We start from the raw sequence: 12,670 nt of genomic DNA on the forward strand, positions 1-12,670 counted from the left end.
ATTAACAGCTACATTTGAGTTAAGTTGACACACAAATGACTCTGCGTGCATAGGTGATATTATTTCTTACAAGTTACAAATCCTATGACAAACAGCGAGGTAAAAGAGTCTCATAATTGCTCACAAAAGTCAGTGGAGAGTCACAAATAAATCTCCTTCTAAAATGTATAAGTTGACACACAGATGTGGGTATTTGAGACACGAAAGTGGTTATTTGAGACACAGACGTGAACATTTGAATTACGAATCTGAGAATAAGAGTTACAAATTGTACATTACAGATACAAATCTGATTTACACTTGGATACTGTTTGTTACGAATTGCCTATACGAGTACAAATCTGGTGCGTGCATAGGTGATTTTATTTCTTACAAGTTACAAATCATATGACAAACAGCGAGGTAAAAGAGTCTCATAATTGCTCACAAAATTCAGTGGAGAGTCACAAATAAATCTCCTTCTAAAATGTATAAGTTGACACACAGATGTGGGTATTTGAGACACGAAAGTGGTTATTTGAGACACAGAAGTGAACATTTGAATTACGAATCTGAGAATAAGAGTTACGAATTGTACATTACAGATACAAATCTGATTTACACTTGCATACTGTTTGTTACGAATTGCCTATACAAATCTGTTTATACGGATACAGATAATAATGAGTCTGTTCTGATTCCATAAGTACACCTACAGATGTTGTCCAAACATCACGCAAATTGGTACACAGTCTCTCTAGAGCCATTCAACGAAACGGGTCTTTCAGATTTCTCAGACTCCATCCTGATTGGCTAAGATTGGCTTCCAAAGTTTACAGGAGTGCTCAGTTTCAAACAAAATGCTGCAAATCATGAACACATCGTGTGATTTCCGTGAAATTGTGCACGCACATTCCCACTAGGCCGAGGAAGAAATGCCACATGAACATTTTCAACTCAGCCTAATGGTGGCGCTATAACTGGCCGAAAAGTGTTTTTACCTCTAACTGCACGGATCTGTGGATAACTTTGTATGCCAACTCCCTAGACGCCAAGGAAAAACCTTTGCCTGGAATTGCCTGCTCTTTATAGCGCCACCAGGAGGCCGACATATGTAAAACACATTTTCTAATATTACTCCTTCAGATTTTATCCAAATTTCACGCAAATCGGTACACATGCTCTCCATAGTCATGTGATCAAGACGGGTTTGTTTGATTTCTCATAATCCACCCTCATTGGCTACGATTGGCTTCTAAACTTTTCAGGAGTAGCCTGCTTTGTACCCGTTTTGTACAAATCGCCACAACTACTCAACGCAGCGTCCGATTGTGGTGAAGCTGTGCATGCATATTCCCACTAGGCTTTGGAAGAAATGCCACTTGACAGTTTTCAAATCAGCCTCATGGTGGCGCTACAACAGGCCAAGCCGCGTCACACACACACACACACACACACACACACACACACACACACACACACACACACACACACACACACACACACACACACACACACACACGTTTATATTGCTCTTAAACATTTTGCCAAACATCACACACACATGTCCTATCCTCCTGGTGGAGACCTGTGCCCAGAAGGGCACTTTTTCTAGTTTTCTCTATTTCCATATATAAACGAGTTGGGGGTCAGGGGTGGGGTGGGAGAAGGGGAGCAAGCTAACTGTACCTGTGTATGTGTATGTCCTGTGTGTTTGTACTGTATGTCATGTTGTGTCTTTAGTACTGTGTACTTGCACTGCTGTATTGTTTGTATTTTGTAAGTATAGGACCCCCTCGAAAACGAGATGCGACATCTCAAGGGGCCATCCTCTCAATAAAGTTCAAATATCGGGTCATATCGGTATCGGTGAATATGCCAGTCTAACCACCAATCCGTTTGCTTTGTAGTTGCCCAAAGTGCAAGTGCACATTTGAGTGAGGAGTCTGCTATAAACACAACACGAGATATACAGTATAGCTAGATAGCTATAAACACAACATAAGATCACGACACTGGTATCGGTATTCGGCATCGGTATCGGCTAACACAGAAATTGAGGTATCGGGATCGGATCGGAAACAAAAAAAAGGGTATCGGGACATCCCTACTTATGATCTAGATTACTATTTCTATGCATTTGATGTATTACCTTGTGTTGTTGACTGTAAATCGCTCTGGATTAAGAGTGTCTTAGTCTGAGCTAACGTGTAAGGTTTCTGGTCTAGAGGGGCGGGTCGCGGCTGAGATTTGCGCACGCCCTGATTGGATCTCACCGATCTGTCCGTCAGCCCCGGCCACTCCCCTCCCCCCTAGTGCAGCGCTACGTCACATCATTTGGAGCGACGCCCACCCGGAAGGGTTGACTCCCACTTCTAGACCATAGCGGCCAATGCGTTCCCCCAGGCTTTCATTTCTTGCGCTGACGAAAATGAAAGCCTGTGTACCGAGGCTAAGAGTCTCTTCTAAATGCCTGAATTGTAAATTGTGTGTGTGTCTCCTCTCGGCCCCATAGCTCTGTAATATAGCATAGATAGAGCAATGTGTACTTATGAGTTACGACATTGTGTCCTCACTCCTTCTTCTCCATATGGATACTTCCATAAAACGTTATGAATCATAGAATTATCAGTATAATTAACAGCCTTTTTACGTGTCTTTTTTGTCACTAAAAGCCGGCAAATTGCTTCAGTGTGTTAATGTATTTTATATTTCAATATTATATTTTACCGCTAGTTTTATTGCAGGGTGACATCTGCTCATTTTAATTTGACATGAATTGAAACTACACAAATGCTATAGTGACTAAAGTGATTTTTTTGTTTTAGTTTAACCGTTTCCGTCCATCCGACGTGTCCACTGGACGTGTGTACACGTCCTAGCGCATCCTCAATGATATCAGGCGAGGGGATAATATTCTGAATTTTTTCCTTTTTTTTTTTTTCGGACACCGTACTTCGCTCTTCAGTCATATTAACTTACTGTGCACTTAGCTTCTGCATGTATCGTATATTTCTCAGTTTTTTTCCTGGATTGTTTCCGGGGGGGGGGGGGGGGGGGGGGGTTCAGAGTAAAAGCAGCCAAGTCTTTCCGGCACCCCAGAGCTTCTATTTTGAAGGAATCCCGGCACTGATTGTGTTAAAGGTTAAGGAGATATATTCTGATTAGCCTGCCCTATAGTCAGTGTGATTTCTGTTCTAGAGGGGCGGATTCAAATTTGCCAGCGAAAACAGCCGGTGATACTATTGGTTCACGTATCTGTGCACCCGCCCCCGCCCCCTCCCCGGTAGAACACAGTGGAGAACACTGATGTCACCACATTTGGAACGATGCTCCTCTGCACTGCTATTGGTTAGCAAAATTAAAGTTTCACTCCCACTCCTAGACCAGATTTCCTGTCTCTGCTTTTATTTTTCCTTTTGAAAACAGAACGTCTGTGGTCTCTGAGGCTATATTCTGATAGTAATGAAGTGTTGTTCAGTAACTCTCACTTGCAGCTCTTTGAAAATAAATGTTCAGGTGGCTGGCAGATTTTTTACCAATCAGGAGAGATTGTTTATCCTGTATCCTTCCTGTATGGGTTCCCAGACTTAATTGATTGCCTATTTAAAAATAATGCACAGAATTATGCTAGCTACACACGCACACGCACACACAGACAGACACTCACGCACACGTGCGCACACACACATGTGCGCAAGGACACTGAATTGCTGAATGCACACCTTGCAGTGAAAACGTCCTTCGGTTAAGAAAAGGATGTAAATTGCATTTCTTTAATTACTTCCAGTAAGTGGTGTTATAGAATGTTGTGATGTTGGTGGCATCAATTATTCATCGTTGTACTCATCAGGACAGAGATTAATGAGAACTCCGTCTGCACAATAAATATTAATAGTTTTTTTCTTTTTTCCTGATTGCCTCGATACTAAATAAATGATCAGCGTTAGTGTTGCATGTGTTGTGTTGTGCTTGCTGTCTGCCACTGGTACATTTTGCTTGTATTTGTTCACGTGTTCATTTTGACAGCACAATTTAGCTATTATTCTTTTGAATAAAAGTTAGTTTTTGTCACATTGTAGTCATCTGAAATGTAATTGGTTTTAGTCAAGTTCTGATTGACTAAATATACATTTTATTTTTTTCGTAGAGTCGAGCACAGTGAAACTTGTTAATCAATCTTTTCAAATATTTAGAAACTAAGATGAGCAACTCGGGGTAAGTTGCGTCTCTAAAGTCAGTGGTGTTTTGTTTAGCTTGTGTACAGTTGTTACTATAGATAGAGCATAGCAGTGGCGGGCATTTTCTGGTTCCATCGTTCCAGACCTCATTTCCAAAAAATATTTATATAAATTATATTAAGGGGGCACGGTGGCACAGTTGGTAGTGCTGTCGCCTCACAGCTAGAAGGTCCTGGGTTCGATTCCCGCTCGGGACGCTGTGGGTGCTGGCGGCGTGGTTCCTCCTCCGCGTCATCAGTGCCCATACCCGAGGTGGGGTTGGCGAAAGGGCCTTTCTGTGTGGAGTTTGCATGTTCTCCCCGTGTCCCCTAGGGTAGGTACCCTCACAAAAAACATGCAGTAATCCTGGTCTCTAAACTGCCTCCCCCTGGCCAGCCGGGGCTCCTGATGGAGGGGAAAGGAACTGGTTGGAATAACGTGTTCCTTCCACGCGCTACGTCCAACCAGGGAAACTCCCCCCTGTCAGGTGTAAAGGAGCAACTTGGACACTCAGGCATGAAGGAAGCATGAGTTCAAGTCCGTTGCTCTCCCCATGTCCCCCATATATGGGGACTAGGTTGGCGGAGGGTGTGTAGAGCCCAGGATAATTGACACAGGGGTGAAAAATGGGTTACAAAATGGGTTACAAAAATCGTGGGATAAGAAATTAAAAAAAAAATAATAATAATAATAATATTAAGCCTAACATCAAGGCATCCAGGTCAAATTAGCCGTGGCGATTTTGGGGGATAAACAATTCCCTCAAGAACAGTATATACAATTAGTGTAATGTCACTTTTATGCCGATATCTCATTTGTCTGACCACCAGTTGAAAGACTTTTAAACCCATTTATCAGTTTACATTTTTTGTCGTCACTGCACTTTGGCTTTGTAGGGCAGCTAGTGTAGTGAGTCTTTCTAGTTTGCCATGCGCTCGCATATATACGATGGTCTGGATTGAATGGAACCACCTGCGACTGGTTGGACATGCGAATTTGGCTGACTGCATGTTTCCCGGTAGGAAGTGGATGCATTTGGCTGACTGCATGTTTCCTGGTACTGGTAGGAAGCTATTTCCAAAGTGTATAGTTAGATTTTCACGCCAAAGACTGCACAAATTAATCTCAGAATATGTCCACGGGCTGAAGAATATTCCAAATATTTAACATTTTCTTCAAGAATCTTTGGCAATAGCAGGTGTGTGTGTGTGTGTGTGTGTGTGCGTGCGTGCGTGCGTGCGTGCGTGTGCAGCCTCAACACTTCTTTCTATGCTTGACCTAGCCGCTTATTTCTCACCATCTGGAGTCTGGACCTGCTTGGCCTCATATCAGAAAGTAACTGAGTATACGTTTGTACTGTGCTTCAGTACAATTTTGAGGGACTTTTATACCTTGACTTTTCAATCATTCATCGGCTACTAGTAGTACTTTTACTTAAGTAGAAGATCTGACTACTTAGGGGGGGGTTCCACTCGATTACAATCAGCTCTTTTACACTGGATCTACGCCCCCAGACAGGCTCGTCTGAGGACGCCTAAATATGTCAGCAGAAAGTTCCTCCCCCCATGAAGCAGGCCGGGGGTCCCTCTGGACACACGCATGCACGCACGCACGCACGCACGCACACACACACACACACACACACACACACACACACACACACACACACACACACACACACACACACACACACAATCATTCTAATTCTAAACACGTGCAGTATATGACTGACTTTTGATTGCAAAGTATACCTTTAAACACATAAATACACATGTTTAGTATTTAAAAACTGTTTTCAGCGGAAGATGAACGTTCATAACAACGTACGGATATTCTACTGTTAGACTGATGATAGGTTCTTGGTTTACTTATGATCTTAGATGACCATTTTTTACGCATTCGATGTATTATCTTGTGTTGTCATTGCTTACTGTAGTTTTACTCTTTGCTCCATTTTTGTATACTTCTGCCAGTGAGGTACTATTTTATTTTTGTCTGTCGTATGTCTGTCTGTCCATCCGTATGTAGGCCTACTGTACATACCTCTGTCTGTCTGTCTGTCTGTCTGTCTGTCTGTCTGTCTGTCTGTCTGTCTGTCTGTTAAAATAAAATCACACCCGTGTGAAGTGAGGGGTGCTCTTATCATCATACATCAACATACACGATCTCATTCTGGCCAATCACAATTTGCATCCTCACCTTCATCTTCAATGTTTGTTACGCAATGTTTGTGTTTACACAAACACTCAAAATTGTCCATTATTGTCAATGGCATTTAATGTTTGTGTCAGGGCAAAGTTTGTGATTACACACACTGACACACACTAAAGCTGGACATCGCCCCTCAAAAAGGAGGTATTTATGCACCACCTCCTCTCCAGCTGGGACCACCAGGACATCATCCCTCCTCAGTCAAGCATGGTAGCCCCCTAATTAATTAATTAACAACTTACTGTAATTAAACAGGTTGTCAGCTATTTAGACAGGTGTAGCCATTTTGATTGCTTTCCCTTCACATTAATTAGTTGTCGCTAATTTGTTAAGATGTGTGTGTGTGTGTGTGTGTGTGTGTGTGTGTGTGTGTGTGTGTGTGTGTGTGTGTGTGTGTGTGTGTGTGTGTGTGTGTGTGTGTGTGTGTGTGTGTGTGTGTGTGTGTGTGTGTGTGTGTGTGTGTGTGTGTGTGTGTGTGTGTGTGTAGCTCATTAATCCTCTGGAGTTCTGAACAGTTGTGAACAGTGGTTTGAAGAAGTACGTACTCTCATGTGAAAGTAGTCTACTCTGTTATAAATACAAGTCCTCTATTCAAAATACAGTGAAAGTGCAAAAGTATATTGGAATCAGACTTGCATTATACGCAAAAGTTAAACCATAGTCATTTTGTACTTTTGCAGAATGTTTTTTGGGGCTTTGTAGTTTGTATGCCTTCATTCATATTTCAGTAGATATATATGACATGGGGGAGTCGTGGAGTGACACGCAGCAATGGCCGTCGGGATTGGGACCCGAACCTGCAACACGATGCCAGGCTGCACCGGAGAGGTCCGGTCCTATTTTATTTTATTCTTAAAAAATAAAACTGTCCACAAAAGGTTTGGAAACGTATCTTCCTGTCGATTATTTCGCCCCTTCGGTAATAGCAATTGGTATTGTATTTTATATAATTTTGATTGTTGATTAGTTACCTTTACAACATGGCATAAGTTGTAAGGAGCCTCCAAACGTGGAACGAGCAACACAGTCGTGTAGTTATCGCCTCCCCCCAGAAATGTAACAACCTGCCAGTCAGAGGTGTGTTTTGTTAGCCTGCAGGTTTCCAGCCTGATTCGCTGCGTTCTGTGATTTGTTTTATCACTTCACTACTCCGTCTGCAAAGTCTCCTTTCTCCAAGATAGGAGGGACATGCCAAAACTGAGAAATCGGAGAACGCAGGGCCTTCGTCCTACTCCTCAAACACAACACTCCCCACTGAGTGTGTGCCGCCCCCCGAGGCCGTATAGGAGTACGTGCAATGACCAATATCACCCTCCTCCCCGCCCAGCTTCCCTGCCCCGACCACAGTCCAATTGTATTTGCATAGACGCCAGCGCCGGTATACCGCGTGACAACGTGCAGTATTATGGGATGTCAGAAGAGGTGGAGCTGCTCTTGTGTTTTCATTTACCGTTAAGCTCTTAAGAGCACTGAGCTGTATTATGCTTTAAGAATTGGAGTATTATGGCGGAGGAGGGAGTTATTAATTGATATGCGGAGGAGGGAGTTAATGAGTTCTTCTGGTGGGAGACGCTCTGACTCGAGTGGCAAGGAGCCCAACTCATCAGCCCGTCAACCTCCAGTGGCGGACAGTAATTAAGTACATTTACTTCAGTATATTGTAATTACGTACCCGCATTGTCCCGATTATAAGACAACCAGACTCATTTGTGGAAAAATAACATTGAATGTCAAATAGTCTAGTCCCCGATTATAATACGACCCTGTTTTTTTAGGATATTTCCATTTTAATCAAAACATAGTCTTATATTCAGGCCAATAGGGCAGGGTTCCTTTTTTTTTTTTTTTTTTTTTTTTTTTTGCAACTGAATGGCTGGAAAATGGGAATTTAGAGTTTACATAGTAGCCTACACGTGCATGCATAAATCATAATCTGGTTTCAGTATTCCTTTTGCGGGGGTTCCGGGGGTCTTTTCCGGGGGTCCCCAGCCAAAAACGTTGAGAACCCCTGCAATAGGGTATGCTGTGCGTTGCGTCGTGTCTCACTACGCCTCTCAGCCATTATACAATTCATGGTAACCTCACACTTCTTGTGGCTTATTGCTTTAATCTATAAGCTCACAATGTGTCTCATTGCGACATATTGTGAGCTTGTAGATCTGCTATTTTCCAACAGTTTTTTTTAACATTAGCTAACTTGGGACATTCTGCATTAGTACTTTCTACGTTCTACTTTAAGTACATTTTGATACCAATACTTTAGTACTTTTATTCAAGTACATTTTGAAATCCAGACTTTTACTTAAACATGTGAGGAAAACTTCTTCCACTGAAAATATTTTTTTTTAAAGTTGAAATATGGAAATACAAGGTTTCTGCGCCGACAGCAACGATAAGCACTGGTAGTTCCTGCCCGGCGGAGTTCACAAGTTCTTTCCAGTATTAACTTTAAGCTCCTTCCTCCGCTTCCTCGGAAGACGGAGACTTCAGTGGGATGTGTTCCCAGTGTTTAGCAGCTCCTACGCACCATCGAGTCATGGCCGAATCCTCGGCTAACGGGGCCTTTCATCCACCGGCCAAACCCTGGACTTTACTGTATCTGCAGGAGAGAGGATGAGAGTTTTACTGAGGAGGAAGCAATGGATTTAGCACCTCTACTTAAAGGGATACTAGGCAGGTCTGTGTGTGTGTACAAACACTCCTCCCCCCCCTTCCTTTGACAGGCATCAGACAGGTACAGTTGGAGGCCATCGATATTGTCCTTTTCTTTTTGCTGAGGTTTGTGTGATCTGCGCAAAACCCCTTTTGGTGTTTTAAACATTATGTTATAATTTAGCTATTGAAAAATAGCAGATCTACAAGCTCATAGCGTGCCACCGAGTGGCGCGCTACGAGCTTGTAGGTCTGCTATTTTTGAAAAATCGTGAAAATATTTATTTCAGAAAACTGGAGGATTTAGAAGGATTTTTTTTAAGTTTTGAGGTCAGGCCTAAATGGGTCAAATGATAAGGGACAATATCGGTGGCACCCAACTGTAGCTGTCTTTGATGTTTGAATTGATTAGAGAGAGCACTAACGAGCACAGAACAAGTTTGACACGTGTATGGCCCAATCAATCAAAGTCAGTGTAGAACCACTAAAATATTGAGCATGTATTATATGTTTAAAAATGTTACCCAGTATCCTTTTAAAACCATCAGCACACATGCACTGAAGCTCATTGCAGTAATCCTTCACATGAAGACAAACCATGATGGACGGTCGATAATTTATACATGGACGAATATGTCATCATGGTACAATGGATTGTTATAATAGCCGATCTAAAATGTGTAAGCACCCTGGTGTATATGCTATTTATATAATTTACCAAATCTCTGTCTGTGTGTCAGGTTCAAAGTTCAAGGTTCAACTTAATTTGTCGCAATATCAATCACGATGTAAAAGCCGCATGAAATGAACTGCTCAAACCAACACAGCAGCTACAGTCTCAAGAGTTATGACATTAATTAATATTTAGGACGACCGTTGAGCCGATTCTACTCTATGGCTCTGAGACATGGACACTTCTCAAATAAATTAGAGAAACGGTTGGATGGCACTTACACCCGCCTTCTAATGAGAGCGCAACATCTGTCTTGGAAGAGCCACCCATCGACTAATCTAATATACGGCAACCTCCTCCGTGTTTCTTCACTAGTCCGATTCAGAAGAACACAGTTTGCCGGTCACTGCTACAGAGCTGACAGTGAGGTTATGTCTTCCCTTCTTCTCTGGAATCCTGCCTCAAAGCAGACCAGAGGTAGAAAACTGTCGTTCCCTGATGTCATCGCTAGGGACACATGCATCAGTAAGCAGGAACTGGGGATGGCAATGAAGGACCGGGAAGTCTGGCGTGGCATTGTGAAATCCATGATCTCGACCGCGGCCGAAAAATGATGATGATGATGATGATGACATTAAAACTCTCAAAACTAAACTGCAGGTATAATAATAGTAATAATAATGATGATGATGATGATAATAATAAAAGAAAAAAATACTTCACTGTGACTTTTGTGAATTGGACATTACTAAAACGCATTTAGAATGAAGTTCACTGCAGTGAAGATGATACCATAGTTTTGTAATGATCATCTCAAGACAAAAGATATGGTGTGTGTGTGTGTGTGTGTGTGTGTGTGTGTGTGTGTGTGTGTGTGTGTGTGTGTGTGTGTGTGTGTGTGTGTGTGTGTGTGTGTGTGTGTGTGTGTGTGTGTGTGTGTGTGTGTGTGTGTGTGTGTGTGTGTGTGTGTGTGTGTGTGTGTGTGTGTGTGTGTGCGTGCGTGCGTGCGTGCGTGCGTGCGTGCGTGCGTGCGTGCGTGCATGCGTCAGTATATGCGTGCGTGCGTGCGTCAGGGCATGGGAGATGAGTGAGTAATCACACATGTTTTTTCTCCTCCCACATGGGTCTTGGTCCGTTCCTGTCAATCTCCTATAATTTAGTCATAACACAAATCAAAGTCATTATAGTGCAGAATTTGTCACTGTAATTTTCTCTTGTGTTGACCTTTTGTTCATTTTTAAAGTGGGGTTCCAATTTAGTTTTTATTTTGTGAAAAGTTAGTTAGTTATATGTTAGTTATAGTTTTTCGTTTTAATACGGTGTGCTATGAGATGTTTTGTGAACTTTTAGATCATTATTTTCCATAAAAAGCAAGGCTTTGTTCAAGATAGCCTGATGAAGGTCGAATAAAGACCGAAACATTGCTGTTCCCTCAATACATTTTTCTACTGCATTTGAAGACAGTGTGCGGGTGTTTTTTCCTATTTCAGATCATTGATTTCAACCACTATGTTTGAAGAAAAATTTTGAGTATTGGACAATTTCCGCTTAGATTTTATCCTAGTCTAGTTTTAGTTAGTTTAGATTTTTTTTACCTACAGTGACAGGGGAGGCAGTGGCTCAGGGGTAGAGCGGCCACTTAGGAGGATTCCCAGTTCGAACCCAGGCTCTTGGTGTCGAAGTGTATTTGAGCAAGACACTCAACCCCTAATTGCTTGGGTACCTTGCATGCATGGTTGTCTGTCCGTCTGTCCGTCTGTCCGTCCGTCCGTCCCTCTGTCCGGCCGGGGACCGTGCTCACGCGCGTGTTGTCAGTGGAACAGAAAAGGGAGACTAGACTCGGGGGGGTATGCGTGTGTACGTTTTTCAACATATGGGTCATTACTCAACACTGAGCCATGAGGGGTTCTGGTGGGGCTGCCATAGAGACATCAGAGCCAACTGGGCTCTTTTCATGTGTGTGTGTGTGTGTGCGTAATGTGCACAATCTATATAAAGCCCCTTTAATAAAGGGGACACTATATAAATGCACCATTTACCCTTTTCACAGAGGGAACTTTCACACCTGCACGGCACGCTACTCACTGTTATGTAAACCCTGCTTTTAATCCATTGAGACCTGGAACGCATCCATGTCACGTTAGCGTTTAACCACATTAACCATTAACCCATTTTGGGCGGGAACCCCTTTTGGTGTTTTAAACATTATGTTATAATTTAGCTATTGAAAAATAGCAGATCTACAAGCTCATAGCGCGCCACCGAGTGGCGCGCTATGAACTTGTAGGTCTGCTATTTTTTTTAAATCATTAAAATGTGCCTCAAATCTTTCCGAAAATTGTCATGATTTAGAAAAAAAAATTAAATAAATTTCGACGTCAGGCCTGAATGGGTTAAATTGGTTCCTTTGTACCATTGTTCATTGTCTCTTCTGTTGTTGCACGGCTTGGTTGAATGCTTGTTTCTGATTGGTCAATCACTGAATTCACTCAACAACGACCGCTCCTGTCAACGCACCAGAATCAGTCTCAATCTGTGCACTCTGTTTCCGTATTTCAATGAGGCAGGCAGCCATGGAAACAAACACACAATGTCATCTGACAGCTGTTAAACAGTACAATTAAATCCTTTAAAAACCAAATTCAATCGATCGATTAATTGATTGATTGATTGTATATACGTGCTCTTATCATCATACATCATCACATTCCGGCCAATCACATTTGGCCTCCTCATTTGTCTGTCCTCACATTTTGTGGCGTCCTCAATGTTCTGTCCTCACGTTTTATCCTCAATATGTGCATTGCTCAGCCAATCAAATCATCGCTATGGGGTACACACAGACAGACAAAGCTGGGCTTTGTGTAACTTTGTGTGACTTTTGTGTAACCCATTTTTTCACTCGAATTGCCTTAACTGTAATCCCTCTGCCAAC

This window comes from Electrona antarctica (assembly GCF_951216825.1).
Source record: "Electrona antarctica genome assembly, chromosome: 13".
Taxonomy (NCBI): domain Eukaryota; kingdom Metazoa; phylum Chordata; class Actinopteri; order Myctophiformes; family Myctophidae; genus Electrona; species Electrona antarctica.